Here is an 18,140-nt window from a genome sequence, read left to right as displayed (position 1 = left end):
TTGCGCACCCACAGCCAGGGAGATGTAGCATGGCTACTTCCAATCAGGGCTGAAAAGATATGGATCCTCCAGTCTCCTCCTAACCACAGTTTGCCGAATGTTCCCAGCTCTCTGGCAGCAAAAAGCTTTTGGATTGCTGTCTGTCACTGTTCATCACTCCCAACAGGGCAGTGATTCTTTCTGGGAGGCTCATTTTTGTGGAATACCCCAATTCCTCCACAGAAAACCTCTGGGATGGGCTGGGACTGCCCATTCATCACCTGCCATTGCCCACAGGACTCAATCCAGTGCAGGTGGCAGCAGTGTCCTGCAGCAGGGGTGACACGGAGGAGCCTGTCCACGGTCCTGGCTCAGGCAGTAGCTGGGAAGCAGCAGCTCAGTGAGCAGCACTCTCTCCTGCTGCAGGAGCAGCATACCCTGCTGCACCGTGCCCAAGGACAGCCAGGGGCTTCCGAGTGTGCCATGCACGGCACAGATGGGAAAAGTGGGTGGAGTTTGGATTGCTCTGTCCTGAATGGAGCAAGGCTTTGCTGGTCCATAGCTGGTGAGCATCCCACCTCTAGAAGGGGAGGTCAGGTGGCTGAGGACAGGGATACCTGGAATGGGGATGTCCTGGCTCAAATGTGAGGCCAGACACATTCATACCCAGGGCATGTGAATCCTCCAGAGGGAGGGAGGGAAGGAGGCTGCCACTGCAGGCAGGAATAACACTACATACCATTTCCTCTCTCACCTTGGGGACACTCTTAGAGCAATGAGAACCTGAGAAGGAAGCTTCCTACAGGAAGCTCAGCTCCCCCAAGAACCCCAAAGGGACAGACTTCTGGAAGAGTTTTTTAGACATTATGAGAAATCCTGCTCCTCTCCATGCCCCATGCCTTTGCATGGGGACCCAGGAGCAGCGCCCAGCTCTGCCTAGTGCTGTGCTTGGGTCGTAGCTCAGCAGTCCAGCCTTGGGGCTGGGTGGGAAGAGACAGGCTTGGCTTTGGAGAGACAGGATGGTTTGTGCATCCTACCTGCAGGAACACTCATGGAATGCCCTGCACAGGTGCTCAGGAGAGCTGTATTTCACCCCGTGCACCTTTATGTTACCTGGGTGGACATGGTTCCATTTATCCAAAGCAAATTAAATCCCAGCAGCATCCCTTTGGTCTGGCCAAAACTCCTGTCTCCTGTTCCAGGGAATATTCAACCCTTCGCCTCCAGGTAAGAGCCTCGTGCCAGGCTCAGACCAGGCTGTGAGAAACAGGGAAGGGCAGCGTGCCCTGCCCAGAGCCCCCTGTGGGGGGGGAGGTGAGGAGCAGCCTCCCCGGCTAGCCCTGCATGCTGGGATCCAGTGACAAGCAGGTGGCTGAGCTCTTCAGGCCTGTCCCCAGCTGCCTTGGGAGGTGGCTTGTGGCTCAAGGCTCAGACCGTAACAGGTAGCAGGGGTGTCACAGACACAGCACTGGGACAGGGACAGAGTGGCTGTGCAGGGAGGCAGAGGAGGACACGGGGCTGCTGGGCACCAGAGAGGCCTTTGATGCTGCCCGTGTGTGGTAAGGAAGGGAAACAGGGGTGGAAAAGCTGGGGCAGATCTCACAGAGCCGTCTGGGATGGAGCCAAGCCTGGGTCCAGGCAGCAGCAACAGCAGCACTCGTGGCTGGGGATTTTTGCTGCAGGGGACATGGGGGACATGGGACCACGGGTCTGGCCCGGCTGATGGCCCCAGAGGGCAGGGAGGAGAGGGTTAACCCTGCCCCGGCTCCTCGATCTTACAGAAGATGCTGCCACGCTCCCCAGCTCACTGCCTGCCGCCTTCCCCTCCCTCCCGCTGCCCGTCAGAGCTCTGAATAGGGAATTAGCTTTGCCTGCGTTTAGACCTCTTAATTAGCTATTCTTTTTGCTGGGCTGGGGAAGAGGAGGGGTAGAGGAGACCCCCGGCCCCCCAGCCGAGCCCTGGTCCCGCTCCTGGAGCAGCACAAAGGGGCCCAGCGGGCAGAGCCATCGGAGGGCGCTGGGGACGCCAGAACCTGTCAAAGCTTGTTTCCCACCTTCCAGAGCAAACCTTTTCTGTCCCAGCCAGGAGACAGCCTGCCTTAATTGGGCTGAAAATCTAATCATTTGTACCTCCGGGCCTGGGAAGGGGGCAGGGGCAGGCACGACGGGCCTGGAGCGGGTAAGGGAGGAGGGATGGAGAGCTGGGAGGGGGTCGAGGGGGAAGCATGTAATGGGGAAAGGTAGGATGGAGATGAGGCAGAAGAGGAGTGAGCAGAGTCATAGAAATATTTGTAGAGGAGGTGAGCAGACAGAAAATTTAGGTCTTTAAGAAGTGATTTAAAAGTTACTCCTTTGAAAATGGAGAAATAAAAAGTGAGCAACTATAGAGTAAAAGGGAAAAAGCAAAAGCTCAAAAAGCGTTAGTCACTTTTCCTGACCTCCGTCTGGTCTGATGGTGCAACCAAGGCCCCTGTAATCCTCACTGTCCCAGCAGCACCCAGAGTCAGAGATGTCCCTGCAGAGGTATATCTGCATGGCCCTGCTCCCATCCCTGCTTTCTGACTACAGCTTTGGCACTGCTCTCTTGTCTCTTGTGTGCTGCAGACTTACCTCTCCCACCTCAAAACAACGTGGGTGAGCCTTGCTGCAAAGAGAAGAGCAGGGAACCCAGGGATGGCCATGCATCTTCTGCCATCGCTCTGTGCCACAGGTCACTGGCTGCTCCAGCTTCTGCTTCCCTCCAGCTAAAGGTTTCCCAGAGTCTGGGCTGCCTGTGCTGCCTCTGGGCAGGGGATAGGGAGAGAAGGTGCCAGCCCATGTGTTGAGTGCATTGAGCTCAGTCCCTAAGGCTTGGCCACCTCCCTGGCATCTCAAGCCAGGTTTGTGGAGCAGGGACCAGTCCCTGATTCACTGCAAGTTGCCAGTGCTGTGCCTGGGTTTACACCACCTGCTCCCTTCCTGCTTCAAACACCTTCATGCAGCTGCTGTGTCCTCCCAATGTTCAGGCTGAATATTTTCAGACTGAGTCGTCAGGGCAGCACTGGAGCACAAGCCTGTGAGCACACGAGGCCATCCAGTCACTTGTGTCTTTTCTCAGCTTCTTCAGTACTGGATGTTTCACAAATACTCTCAAGCCACACCTCTCTAACCACCCTCTCTTTCAGGTGACAACATTTCATATCTACAAAATAACCCACAAAAATTCAGATTAGGCATGATCATGGCCCCTCTCCTGTTTTACATAGAGATACATTGTTTTCCCCATGGTTTCTTTCTCAGCTGCTCCAAGCTTTGGGCCTAATTCCTCAAGAGAGTGTCTTACTAATTTTTTATCTTTTTTTTTTCCTGATGATCTATCAAAAACCAAAAACAAATCCCAGAGTCAAAGTCTTTATCAGAATTGTATTCCTCTGCTTTCCATAGAGAATCCAGCATTTCATGCCTGTGACAGGGAGGGTGAAGGAAGCTCCTGGGAGAGGAGGCTTCACACTGCACCCCACCCCTGCACTAGCCTGTCCACATGCACGGCAGCATGGCCAGCCCAGCATTTTGTGCTCCCTGCCAAGCTCCCTAAGCCAGAGCACGGGCACAATCCCAGGGCTCAGGCTGCAGGGTACAACTAGACAAGCAAAAGAGATTGAGGCACCAGAGCAGATGTGGATTGTGGAAGGATGGATGCCTTGACAAGGCATGATAGCATGGGCCTCACTTCTGGACTTCTTCATAGAATTGCAGAATCACTGAGGCTGGAAAAGTCCTCTGAGACCACTGATTCAAGCCCTTAACCCCTTAACCACTGCCAAGGCCACCACTGACCCTGTCCCTAAGTCCCATATCCACATAATTTTTTTAACACTTCCAGGAAGCGTGAATTCACCACTCCCCTAGGCAGCCTATTCCAATGCCTGGCCACACTTCCAGGGAGGAAATTTTTCCTATTATTCAATCTAAATCTACCCTGGCACAACTTAAAGCCATTTCCTCTCCTGTGGTCCCTTGTTCCCTGGGAGCAGAGCCTGACGCCCCTGGCTGTCCCCTCCTGGCAGGAGTTGTGCAGAGCCACAAGGTCCCCCCTGAGCCTCCTTTTCTCCAGGCTGAGCCCCTTTCCCAGCTCCCTCAGCCCCTCCTGGTGCTCCAGACCCTTTCTCAGCTCCCTTCCCTGGACACACTCTGGTGTGTCTGTCCATCCAGGTCAAGGGATGCTGTAGGGACACAGAGAAGAAGGCATCAAGAGACTCCAGCCAAAAGAGCTGACAGCAGAGCAAGATTCCTAAACTGACCAGCTGCAGTCCAGTGGACCTGAAAGACCTCGGCAGTGTAGGAAAGAGGACAGAGTGCCAGGGAAGGGAGATGAGAGGGCCTGGGGAAATCCCTGGGGTGTGCAAAGACTGAGCCCTGTGAGGATGGAGAGGGGCAGCAGTGTGAGCAGGGGCACACGGTGTGGTGTGAGGTGGCTTCCCACTGCTGGGACCAGAGCCCTGCTGTCAGCCTCACCGCACATCTGGATCACCTGCCCTGGGAGCCTGCCAGGATGAGATTCATTCTCAGCCAGGCCATGAAAAAGCACAAAGATTGGTTCTGCACCAGCAGCACCCCAAGACTGCTGGTAAGATGCCTGCAGAGACAGAGATTTTGTTTCTGGGATTTGAGAAGAGCACACACCCAGCAGTTCCAGTTTCAGTGGGGCAGGCAGGGATCTGACTTGGTGCTCATCAATCCCAAGGGCTCCCTAGGGCGTAGAGACAGGACAAGCCCAAAGGGTTCATGGGCTTATGAATTTATCGGGGCACAGAGGGCCAGGAACTGCTCACCTTGCAGCAGCAGCATCATCTCTGGGTAGTTGTGTGCAACAGGAGGGGTTTGAGCCCTGCTTTCAGAGGTTTGGGTAAGGCAGCTCTGAGGCAATGGAGGAGAGCACACAGATGGGACCAGGCAGAGTGCCAGGACCCCCAAAACTGCCACTGCCATCCTTTGCACAGGGAGAGCAGCAGTGTGGGCTGGGTCGGCCAAGGTAGCTCAGTCCCAGCCAGCGACGGTGACAAATTGCAGACAGAGAGAGCAGGAGATCTGCCCTTGTGATACCCTTCCATTTCCCAGCAATTGATGCCCTAGCAATTTCATGAGCCAGGAGTGGTATGTGTGTAACAGCCTCCACGAGCCTGCCCTCAGTGAATTTCTCTAATCTCCTTTCAAAGCTGTGTGTATTTTTAGCCCACGTGGCATCCTGTGGCCATGAGCTCCACAATTTAATTACACGTCGCATAGGACAGCAATGCCCTCGGTCTGCATGGAACCCAGGCCAACTCCTTTCATTCATAACTTCTCCCTGTAACCCCAGCTTCCTGATTTTGCTGGAAATGAGTCAGCAAAATGCTGGGACTCCTGTGGCTGGCACCCTTTTAGCTGGAGGAGTCTTTGGAGGCAGGCAGCCAGGGCTGACCTCGGTGGAACACATGGGGAATTACAGAATCTCCAGAGTCCAAAGGGACCCACTGAGTCCAGCTCCTGTCCCTGCACCCCAACAGTCCCACCCTGGGCATCCCTGAGATCACTGTCCAAACACTCCTGGAGCTCTGGCAGCCTCAGGGCCCTGCCCATTCCCTGGGGAGCCTGGGCAGTGCCCAGCACTCTCTGGGGGAAGAATCTTTCCTGATATCCAACCTAAACCTGCCCTGGCACAGCTCCATGCCAATCCCTTGGGAGTGGCATGAAGCTTCCCTCAGGTTGAAAGCAAACAGGATGCTTGTGCCCAATGCAAATGAAGAATCTTGGAGGGTCTGGGCTGGGTGATAGTCCTTGCCAGCCTGCTATAGCAGGGAGAGGACCTGGGAGACCTGTATGGGGCCTAGGAGTGTGACATCAAGAGTTTTGTGGGCACTGAGGTTCCTGGGGCAGCTTCTGTCACCAGCTGGAGATGGGAAGCTTGGGGTAAGGAGACAGTGAGTGTGTGACTCAGGAGTGAAGCCTTGAGGCAAAGCAGGATCACTGAAAGACAGGCAGGTAGGCTGTGACTGGGCTGCAGCTGAGCAGAGCTGTAGCAGCAAAACCTGGAGTACCAGCTGCTTTGTTTCCCTGGAGCAGGGCTGCCTGGAATACGGTAGCAATGTGTGCCCTCAGGGCTTGTTCTGCCGTTGCTGACACTCTGGTCCAGGTGGTTGCTTTGGGATGGCCAGACAGTGCCTGTGTTCATATGAGGTCGACTGTTGATAGCTGAGAATCAGAGAAGCTGTGGCTGCCCCATCCCTGGAAGTGTTCATCAGGCTGGATGCAGGCTTGGAGCAGCTGGGGATAGTGGAAGGTGTCCACGTCCGTGACAAGGGATGGGACAAGAGGAGTTTTAAGGTTCCTTCCAACCCAAGCCAGTGTGGGTTAGAAGTGATTCTGTGATTAGCACAGATGTAAACACCCCTCTCTAACATCACTTCTGCTGTGTCTCCCTGTGCTCTCTCGTGAGCCAAGGGGACATGCCAACATCAGATAGTGCTGCTTGAATAACCCGTGCCCAAACCTTTCCAGCTAAGCTGAGGAGTTACAAAACGAGACAGACAAGGTGATGAGCTACAGAATAAGATACTTAACTGTGGTAGATTATCCCATTCAACTCACCCACAAAGCCTGGCTCCAGCCAGCTCCAGCATGGCCAGTCCCCAGCCAGGTCCAGTCAGTGCTCCTGGCATTGGAACAAGCATCAGGTTTTTGTTGTCTCCTACTTGTGCTACTATTGCTTCTGGCTTGGTGCAGGAGTCAAGAGTGCAAGAACACAGCAGGAACCCTGGTGGTGACCAGGAGGGGATGGGATGAGGACTGTGGATGTCTGAAAGCAGTGAGAAGAAGGACTGTAAGTATGACTTGGTTAATGGAAGTTGGCTTGAATAACAAGGAATGTCCTTTGGTGCAGAACGTCAATAAATGACTCCTCACTGGAATAAAACTGCCAAACCCTGCTGTGACCTGGAGCAGCTTCAGGTCTGGGCTGTGTATCAGGATGGAGGGAAGGGCAGGATGTGCTCCTGCAGCAAGTGCTCCCTTCTTCACTCTTCTCCAGCAAGGAACTCACATCCTCTCTGTCTGCATCACCCTGCCTTCCAAGCCCTTGGATGCCACATGCTGCAAGGGGTCACCTTTCATGCCCCTTCCTCAACTCCACTCTCCAAATCATATTCCCTGCCAGATGCTGGAGCAGGAAAGTCTAGACAGTGCTCAATCAAATTTTTTACAGGAATATTATATCACTCTTTTTTTTTTCTTTTTTTTTTTTTTTTTTGGTTAAATGCAGGTTCAGGCAATCAAGCCTCATTCTGAATTTAGATCAAATTAAGGCAAGAGTTTCCTCTGTTCCTGACCAGCTGGAGAAGCAGAGCTGGAGACTCCATGCAGATGCCAAGGGAAAGCCCAGTTTCAAAGCTGCAGATGCAGTTGTCCCTCCCCCCATTCACTTCCAGCCTCTTGCAACCAATGCTTGTGACCCCTCTGCTGTGGCACCCGTCCTGGCCCCCATGGCATCCCACAGTGGCTGGCTCCATGTGCAGGGGCTGCACAAGAGTCACTCCCACTGCTTGCTGAAACAGGGGGTGCAGAGGAAGCCCTGCCTGCTGAGAAGCTCACCAGGAACCAGCCAGTGGTGGGGCTTCCCTCCTGTGGCCACCCTACCGGCAGGTGCTGTCCTCTCTACCTGACAGTGTGTGCCCCAGGCAAGACCCCGGCCTCGGAGGGCTCTGAGGGAGATGATGCAGAGTTCTGTGCAATACTCACTGCTTCTCCTGGGAGACCCCACAGCCCATGGAGGGCCCATACAGGGTGGTATGAACAGAAGGGATTTCTCTGCTTAGTGGGAAGGCACTGAAGAGCCCATTCTCACATTGAAGCAGACATTTCACAGCTCTCCACAGCTTGATGTTGTTCATTCTCCTGTTATCCCCTCCCTCTGCTCCTCCTTTGCTGATGCCCTCTGAAGTGTCCATCAGGACAAATACCATGTCAAGGACCCACGCGCTTCTGGGTGCAAATCAGCATCTTTTGCAACCATTTGCATGGGCTGAGGGGGCTTGAGATGTCACAGGGCAGAGCAGCATCTCCAGGCACCCACCAAGGGCTGGAGCCAGGCTCAGCTCCACTGCTCCTGCAATTGAACTCCTTTGCCGCCAACTTTCCAGCCAGAGTGAATGACTGACAGAGACTGATGGTGTCTCTGCCTGTGTGTAATCCTAGAGCCGCTTGGATTTGGGAAATCTCTTTCATTGCTTTAAAAAAATAAGCAAGTGACTAGACTGAAGGGTCCCGATTAACTGGGAAAATCTGGCCCAAAATGCAAATGCCTTCTCAGGTTCTGGCTTGAGAGCCATGCCGGCTGCCCCTGGGGAGGCTGACAAAGCCCAGCTCAGGCTGCAGCACCCAGGGCTCGGCCCAAGCCCTGACCACTGCCGCGTCAGCAGGTCCTGCATGCGGAGCTGGAGCTCCCATCCAAGCCATCTTGTCTGGAGAAGTCGGGATGAGGAGCACTTGCTGGGCGCTGGGGTTGGCTGCTGGTGCTGCAGGGCCTCGCTGCCGGCTCTGCTGAGCTCCGGGATGCTCCTTGCCCTGCTCCTCGACAGCTGCTCCCCGCCGGGGGCTCCTGGGGCTCCAAGGGACAGCTAGAACCAGGCAGAGATGACGTTATTACATTGAATTGTTATTCACAGGCAGAATTTCTCAAGCAGGAATTTAGGGAGGATTTGGCATCCACCCCCTGGCTGTGCCAGCTCCCTTCTTGCCAGGGCCCTGAGTCACCTGACTGTGTGTTTATCTCCCTGCATCTCCGCAGCATCTCAGGGACAAGTGTGCTGGTTAAACCATGACAACAAGTAAAGCTGGAGCTGAATCAAGAGAAAACAAATAGAGTGGCAGAACACAGCTGAGAGGAGGCTGCATGGGTGCAATACAAACTCCCCCAGGGATTTGACCAAAGCCCAAAGGAAAGTTGGAAAGCTGTCGTTCCCACAGATTTTGAAGCAGGTAGCAGGACTTCCAGGCTGCACACAGGAAAACTGGAATGCTACTCTGTGTCTTGAGTTAGAATAACATTTTCAAATGTATAACCTTGTCTCCTGTAGCTGAAATAAATTGTATTTTCAGTCTGAAGTAAAAAATTCCAGATGAACCATCTGCCACAGGCAAGATTCCTGTTCCTAGTCTAGGAACAAGGCTGTGGGAGAAAACAAAAGATAGGAGGCTACTCAGAATTGGTGTGATCTCCAGCACTGGGCTGCAGAGGATGCCCTGAGTTGGTACCAGTTTCCCTCCATAGACTGTGAAAAGGGTGAAAAGAAATCTCTTCCATGAGGAGAATCTCCTGAACACCAGCAGCCCTGCTCTGCCCCTCCTGGCTTTGGGATGGGCTTTGTTGAGGGATGAGGTGGCTCAGTGCTAATCACTCTCAGGGGCACAGCCAACTTTGCTAGGATTTAAACATAAAAGGAATTTTCCTTCCGGCTTCTAGCATGGAGACAGCTCTGTCAGCATTGTGGAGCAGAAGGAATGGACCAGACGGAGACGTGACTGGATATCAGGAAAGGTTCTTCCCCCAGAGGGTGCTGGCACTGCCCAGGCTCCCCAGGGAATAGGCACAGCCCCGAAGCTGCCAGAGCTCCAGGAGTGCTTGGATAGCACTGCCAGGGATGCCCAGGCTGGGACTATTGGGGTGTCTGAGGGCCAGGAGCTGGGCTCAGTCCTCCCTGTGGTCTCTTCCCATTCAGGAGATTCTGTGATTATATTAAAAGTGTCCTCCTCAGGGACAGCATGAGGCCACATGCTGACATAGGATTCTGTTTTCCATCCTGTGTCAGCTCATGCCTCCTGCTGCTTTCCATTAGCTTTTCCTGGTCAGGGACCCATGTCACTGCAGTGAGAAATGTCCCTGCGGAGCTACATGAAACAGGAGGAACCAAACTCAGGTACCCCAGAACTGACCTTTGTCCCTTGTACAGGAGAGGCACCAGGATTTGCAGTACTAACCCCTGAACACACTCTCCTCAGATTGCTCTGGCCTCCACAGAGTTTGGTTTAGTGGGCACTGGGTGCCACTCTACAAAGTCACTGAGGTTCCCCTGACTCCTGGTGATTTAAGCTGTCAGACCTTCCTAGCCCTTCCCTCCTCTGATGCTTTGATGATGGAGGGGAGCAGTGCTGGAAGGAGGAGACACCTCTCCTTGGGAGAATCTCTGCAATGTAGCTTCCCAAAGCTAGTAAGTAGGTTGGAATGACACTGTAGGAAAGACCCAGCAAAGGTTGTGCATGTGTGTGAGCTTGGAGCAAGGTGCTCTGAGACCCCACAGTGTCCTGGAGCAAGGGGCACAATTTATCCACCATGTCAGCTGGCAAGGCAGGCTGACAGGCAGCACACCAGCATGGTCGTGGGACCACGTCTCTGCTTCTTGAGGCCACCCACCAGGGCAATATTTGAAGAAAAAAAATCAAAAAAGATAAAAAAATCCTTAAAGGTTAAAAAAACACCTTGAAGAGGAAAAAAAAAAGATGTAAAAAATTTGCCCATGCACATTTGCCTTCAGTGCAACTCCCAAGACAGAGCCCTTTTGCCGGGGAAGATGGGCTGTGCTTGGGGTGCCAGACTGGGAGCAGAGGCAGCTGCAGTGCAGAGGCAGATGAAGCTTGTTTGGTCAGCCAGGTGCCATGGAACCTCAGCACGGGGTGTCCTGGGAAGCAGTGCATAGGTGGTGCAAGGGCAGTAGGGTTGAGTGCAGGTGACTGAACCTCTGGATGTTCCCTGTGTGTCCTGTCCTTGCTGTCAGCTGAGCTGGAGCACCCTGAGGTCCCTCCCATACACGTCAGTCACAGCTTGCCCTCCTTCGCACACTGGTTACAGCCACAGGCTGGTGTCCTTGGGAGCATCATTGATGGTGCTCCTTTGGCCTCAAGCTGGCTGGGATGGGATCCCTGTGATGGGACACGAGCCTGCACCCAGGAGGGAGCCTGGAGCAGTGGTCTGGGAAAGGGACCAACCTGTCAGAGTCCTGCAGGAAGGAGAGCTTCAGCCAGCACTGAGGACAGGTGAGAAGAGGCAGCAGAAAGAAAGTGCTTCAGCAGCATTTGCTGGGGGTTGGCTGTTTGCATGGGAAGTGGGCTGGGGGTGGGCTGGATGTTTGGTCCAGCTGCTGATAGAGGAGAGTCCTTATAGATTCCCATTTGAGTTGGTCAATGTCTGGATGTGCTGTGCAGGACTGTGGCTTGTCAGTTGATCTGGAAGTGCCAGGTTAACGGTTGAACTCAATGATAAGGTTTTTTGAACCTTAATGATTCTGTGATTCTATCCATGTGCCTGGCAAGAGTTCCCAACACTGGCCACCTGGTCTTCCTGTATTCCAGAGTGGGAAAAGGTGTGTCCAAGCAGAAAGGAAGGGTTCACAAATTTTCAAAGCCTGGTGTCACCAGGCTGGCTTGGGGCTGGTCTTTGGTCTTTGGTTTACACACATTCTCCCTGGGCTGTGTCTCAGGAGTCCTCGAGCCAGAGTGCTCCCAAGCACGGCCACTTTTAATGGCAGGCTGTGTCCCCAAGGCTTGGTCCAGCCTTTTATTCAGGACATTTTCAAAAAATAGCTGCCCTGAGCAGTTCTCTCTGCCCTGAACTGGTGTTGACAGCAACTGCCACGTACAACGTGACGTAGCAGCATTGCTCTGTGTCAACACATGTGGTGACAGATGTATGCCAAGCGGGTAGAAACCTCAGAGTTCCATGCTGTTGTTTTTTAATGTTGGCTGATGTCCAGGGATCCTTCCTGGTCTCTGCACTGCTCAGTGTTCCTCCAGGTCCCCGGGAAAGGAGAGCTCACCCTGCGGAGTTTTAGAGGGATCCGTCTTGAGATCCCAAATTTTTCCAAGACCCCTGGATATGTGATGGATGTTTTGGGCTGAGGGAGGGAAGGAAGATCAAACCACTGCACCAGAGACTTTGCTTCTGCAGATTCTCTTGTTGGAGGGTGAGATCTCCTTCCCACAAGCACTGGACCACAATGACTGATGCGTGTGAGTATTCACAGTGCGAGTGGCAGCAAACCTGCTGGTGGCTGCAGGGGAACAGCTCCTGCTTCCTGCCTGCCGTGCTGCGGGAAGGCACCAGCCTGCTCAGAACGGCCCAGCAGCTGATGAGCACTGTCATCACTAGGAATGGGTTGAGAGCAACCCAACCTTTAGCTCAGACCAGCCTTCTCCACCACCTTGGGCATCCCATCTCCCTGTTGTCCAGGCTGTAGGCCATAGCAAATTGGATGTAACCAGCTCTAAGCTCTAAGATAGGAGGGAGGAAACCACCACCTTGGGCTTTTTCCCATGCAATGGTGATAGGGTAGGTTTTTAAAAAGCATTTATAACATCAGGCACTACTAAAAGTATGCCAGAAATTGGGCTGGCTGGTATCTGGAACTGATAGAGTAATTTTAGAAGTCTCAGGGACAACAGGGAAATGGGGCACTGAAGTGAGTGGTGTCAGGTGTGGTAGATGCAGGTGCTACAGCCAGTGCAGAGAGCAGGAATCACAGTGAGAATGCTGAAGAACCAGCTCAAGGCAGCTGAAGGGAAATGGAAGGTGCAGCTCCACAGAAAACAGGATGATACTGGGCCTGGTGTATGGCAAGAAATAAGTTTGGACACAAGTGATAGAATCATAGATACCATTAGGTTAGAAAAGCTCGTAAGATAATCGAGTCCAACCATTACCTCAGCACTGCTAATGTCACCACTAAACCATGCCATATCCATATCTTTTGAACATTTCCAGGGATAGTGACCACTGGAAAGGGGTGAGATAGAGAGGGATGGGGCACAATATCATGATGCCACGAGGGAGAAAGTCACAAGGAGTTTGAAAAACAGAAAAATGTGTCATGATAAGGGCGAAAAAAGGATGCCAAGCAGCTCAGAAGAGAAAAACCACCCTGCTTGAGATAGAGAAAATTTATTTCTGAGGGTTAGCATTAGGGTTAATCCCCTAAGCTCCAAGTAATCTCCTCCTTGGAGCTTTAGGGGTGATTTTTTTCCCCATAAGCTTTTTGGAACTCAGCGCAGGGTGAGTGTTGACCTCCCAGGCACAGCTGGAGGATTCCACTGGGACACTGTAGGCTTGGCTTTCAGAGGACACCTTTGCCAGATGGTCCTTCCTGGTCCCACTGGGGAAGAGCAGCACTGGGCAGCTGGGGGCAGGGTTGCTGGGGCTGGTGGCCCAAGGCTGAGGATCAGACAGCGGGGGTGAACAGGGCAGGTCCAAGACCTACATAGATTTTAGCAGAAGATGACTGGGGCCACCTTCTTGCTTTCCTATATCTCATCCTATCCCATTCTCCTGAAGAGAAACGAGTGAGCTGGTGAGAAATCTCATTAAAATCAGGATTATTGAGCTACCTACATAAATTAAACTTCAGTACCTCTGTGATGAACATGAGGGACACTCTGCGTGTCTGTGTGTCCATGTCCCATTCATCTGATCCTTACGGTGACATTTTTTCCCCAGGAGAATTTGGCCACTTAAAGACACACTGCACAGAGGTGCCAAGTGACTGGCAGTCCTGGTGGCTGTGTGGCCTTTGCTGTCCCTGTCACCTTCACCAGGACTTGGGCCAGCCAGCTGCTGTCGGGCCCTGAATGTCTCCTGCCCGCAGCAGACATCAGGAGCCAGCCAGCCCTGAGCTGCTGCCGAGGCTCCCGTGGAGCCCTGCCAGCCACTTGCTGTGGAGACTTTGAGAACTGCTCCTTTAGACTCACTGATGAGAGAAGGGTAATGTACTTCTTCTGGAAAATCAACATATCTCTAATGAAAACCCAATGCACCATTGGGGGTGTTTTTGGTTCTTTAAGTGAAAATAGGAGCTTTTGTCTTGTCATACCCAAGCCTTTCCTCATATTTGCCATGCCAGCCCATCACCATTATTTCTCAAGCATAAAGAGATCCTGGAAAACTTAAATACACAGAAAGCAGCATGAAAAATATAACCAAAAAAGACAAAATACATTTGTCTGGGAGTTGTGTTCTCCTCTTCTATTTTCCTCCCCTACTTTCTTCATCTCTTTTTCTCTTCTCCTCTCCCTCTCTTCTATTATCTCCTCTCAGTCTCGTCTTCCCAAGTGTGGGCTTCCTGTGCCACATCTGGCAAGAGACTTTTCCAGGGTTTCAGGTGTGGATATGAAGCTTCTGTGCCTACAGCTGAAGGAATAGGAATGATTTTGTGACAAACACAGTTTTGCTTGGTACCTTTACATCTGGCTTTGAGTTCAATTAGTTCTGTCTGACACAAGCTAAAAGATAAAACACTTTGTCAGATGAAAAACTTTGTTGGTAAGAGAGCATCACTGATGCTTTGCTGGTACTTGGAGTTTACCTGCTGACAGCCTTCCAGTGAAAACAGTTTCAGACATGAACTAAAAATGCTCTTTTACTTTGTCGCAAAATCTTCCAGGTCTTCTTTAGCTGGCAAAGGGATGCCAGATATGGAAAAGAAGCAAAAATAAGCAGCTGATAACCACTTCAGCCTTTCAGAAAGTGCCTTTAACATGACACCTTTCTTCTTACACTGAACTATTTTGATAGGGGATATGTACCCTTTCCAACTTGAAATCCTTTAATTAAGGGCTAGACTGGGAGCTGGGCTGTGTACCCACGGGGAAGGTGGATGTGAATGCACAGCACTGCTGGGAAGGGAAGGGAAGGGAAGGGAAGGGAAGGGAAGGGAAGGGAAGGGAAGGGAAGGGAAGGGAAGGGAAGGGAAGGGGAAGGGAAGGGAAGGGAAGGGAAGGGAGGGGAAGGGAAGGGAAGGGAAGGGAAGGGAAGGGAAGGGAAGGGAAGGGGAAGGGAAGGGAAGGGAAGGGAAGGGAAGGGAAGGGAAGGGAAGGGAAGGGAAGGGAAGGGAGGAAGGGACAGGGAAGGGAAGGGAAGGGAAGGGAAGGGAAGGGAAGGGAAGGGAAGGGAAGGGAAGGGAAGGGAAGGGAAGGGAAGGGAAGGGAAGGGAAGGGAAGGGAAGGGAAGGGAAGGGAAGGGGAAGGGAAGGGAAGGGGGAAGGGAAGGAAGGGAAGGGAAGGGGAAGGGAAGGGAAGGGAAGGGAAGGGAAGGGAAGGGGAAGGGAAGGGAAGGGAAGGGAAGGGAAGGGAAGGAAGGGAAGGAAGGGAAGGGGAAGGGAAGGGAAGGGAAGGGAAGGGAAGGGAAGGGAAGGGAAGGGAAGGGAAGGGAAGGGGTCTTAGGCTTTCATGGTGGACCTTGCAGACAGAATGAAGACTTAAATTTCTTGCCTAGGAGTTGTCTTCATTTCCACTTTTCCCCTTGGGAACCTCAGAAGACCAAGTGAAATGCTTCACAGTGGCTAGCACAAAAGCAGAGCACTTAGCCCGCTGCAGTCTTTGAAGCCCCCTGGAGCTATTGATGCCTTCCCCCTTGCTAACCCTGGAACATGCCAAGTATCATTTTCCAGGAATCTTGCCTCCAGAAGGGGAAATCTTCTCCAGCCCACCCCAGAGAGGCTCTCCTCTCCCATGGGGGACCTGTCGAAGCAAGGTGAGGGTGGCCAGAGCAAAGACATCTTTGCCTGGGGCAGGATGATTAAGAAGAATGTTTATAAAGTCCAGGAGACAGCTGAAGGAGTTAAGTTACTTGAGTGCTTTGGGATCCTTCAGGATGAAATGTGCTGTATACATGTCGGATTTTATTATTACAATTACAGTCAGATGTTAATCACTCCACCAGGATTTACTCAGGCAGCAGTGCCAACAGCAGTACATCTTGCTGAGTAATTGCCCCCTTCCTGACTCTTGGGTGTCTCTGCCCTGAGCTGCTTCTCATTTCTGTGTTTGCTTTAGTTCTGACACTGCTGAGAACGCTGCATTTTCCCACCCAGCAGCGAGAGATGGCAGAGCGCATCTTGCACATTCAGGTTGCCTTCACTTCAAGCACTGCATGTGCATTGGGGTAGAAAAAAGATAATGGGAACATTTCACAGATAATATTCAGCTTCAGGGGATAGCAATACCCATCTTTTTTGCAAATTGTTGAGAGCTAATGCTGAAAAAGCAGGGAAACGGTACAGTTTCATGGGTCTAATTGCAGAGTATGTGTGAGCCAAATGAGTGAAGAAGTTCAGCAAAACAAGCTGGGATCATGAAAGCAGAAATACAGAGTGAGGAAGAAAGGCTAGATACATTTAAACTCTGGCACGCAGTAAATTACTGGGATGCACTGGGATCAGCTCCCACACTGGCGCTGCAGCTTTGTCTCCCCAGTGCTCAGCAGATGCTCTGACTCTATTCAGACTCAGGGCTGGATGTCCAGCCTCTCTGTTTTAGGGGGATTTGTTTATGTTTCCTGTCTGAACCCATTTGGTATTTCTGGAATGATAAAGAGACAGTAGCCAGGGGAGACACTCTTTACAACCCCAAGCATGTGCCAGAGGGATGCTCTGGGATGACCTGTCGCTGCAGCCCCTCACTTTGCTAGGTCAGAAGCACACTGTGGTGAGAAACTGGCCCTACGATCCACCTCAGTCCCTCTGCACCCTGCCTTGGCTCCAGTGGGTAACTGGTTATCTCATGGCTTTGGGAGAGAATGACTGGCATGGGCAGGAATGCTCTTACACACTGTCAGCCTGGAGGAACCAGCTGTGTGTCCAATTTCTGGATATGGTTCAAGCGTGAGCTCAGTGCTCAGCAATGTGGAGGTAAAGGAGGTGAGGAGGGTTTGGGGTTTCTCACTGTTGACATACACCAGGCTGGTAGTCTCTGTGCCTCAAAGGCTGCGGGTCCAGCTTGTCTCCAAAAAAAAAGGATGTAGCCCCACACAGCTGAGAAGGAGGTGAAAGAAGAGCCAGTGCTTTAACCTGGCTGGTTATCACACCATGTTGCACTGAGGGATGCAGGGACGCTTTCTCCAGAGTGAGAATGACGCTCCTGGAAGGCTGCAAGCTCCCTTGCAGAGGGTGCTGAGATGCTGATGCTGGAGTGGTCCTACCCTGGTGTGCTGTGTCCCAGACGGCTTCTAAGGACATTAGAAGAGCTAATAGAGCTTCTATTCTACTAAAGCTCTGCGTAAAGCTGGAAGGTGGTTTGATGGCGGCTGGGTTCTTGTGGAGAAGCAGACATGGGGCAGCAAAACAGCTGTAGAAGACAGAGGCAGAGTGAGGGTCCCATTACCCGGGGTCCGGGCGATGCCTGGACCCCGGGTTGGTGCAGCGCCCCGCTGCTCCGGGGCCATCGCCTCCATCCCCGTGCCGTGCCCGCTGCTGGGGTGACAGCTCCCGGCGAGCCCGGGGCCGGCACGGCTCCGGAGGGAGGTGGGCGGCTCCGGGGGTGGTGGCAGGACCCGGCTGTCACTCAGCGCGCGGTGAAAGTGACAGGGGGGCGGGGCGGCCGCGCCGGGCGCGTATTTAACTTGGGCGGCAGCAGCGGCGCGGCAGAGCACGGCGGGCGGGACTCTGCGACGTCGGGTGACGCCGAGCCGAGCCGAGCCGAGCCGAGCCGAGCCGAGCCGAGCCGCGCCGTGCCGGGCCGGGCCGAGCAGAGTAGGCAGCACAGGGCACGGAGCGGCGCCGCTGATTGTGCTAAGCGCGGTGCGGACGACCGGGTTCCCGGAGCAGCGGCAGCAACAGCGGCACCGGCATGGGTCGCCGGGGCTGCTGAGCGACGGCCGAGCCCGCCCCTGCCCGTCCCCCCCGAGGAGCCGCCAGGAAATCGGGACGCGCCGCCTCGCCGGTGCCGGGGACAGCCTCCGGCCCCCCAGCCCTATCACGCCGAGGATGCCCCGGGGGCCCGCGGGCCGCCTCCGCCGCTCGCCATGAGGAGGAACCCGGCTGGGCCGCGGGCGCTGCCGCCGCCACCCGCCGCCGCCTGAGCCCCGTGCCCCGGCCGTGCCCGCGCAGGGGCCGCCCGAGCGCCCTGGCGCCGTGACCCTCCTCCCGCCCCCTCGCCCGGCTCGCCCGGCTATAAAGGAGGGTTTTATTCTCGGGCTCCGGTCTCACGCCAAACCCTGTCACACCGTCTAGACGAGCTGTCGTGGGGCTCGGCCCAGCTGTCACCATGGCGATGGAGACGAGTCCGCTGTGAATTTTGGGGGGGGAGCGAGCGAGCGCGAGCGGCGGCGGCGGCAGAGGAGGAGGAGGAGGAGGAGGAAGGCTCGGCCGCCGCCGTGCCCTGCCCTCCCC

Source organism: Serinus canaria, chromosome 14 (assembly GCF_022539315.1).
Source record: "Serinus canaria isolate serCan28SL12 chromosome 14, serCan2020, whole genome shotgun sequence".
In the NCBI taxonomy this organism is placed as follows: Eukaryota; Metazoa; Chordata; class Aves; order Passeriformes; family Fringillidae; genus Serinus; species Serinus canaria.
Note: the sequence above shows the minus strand (reverse complement) of the source record.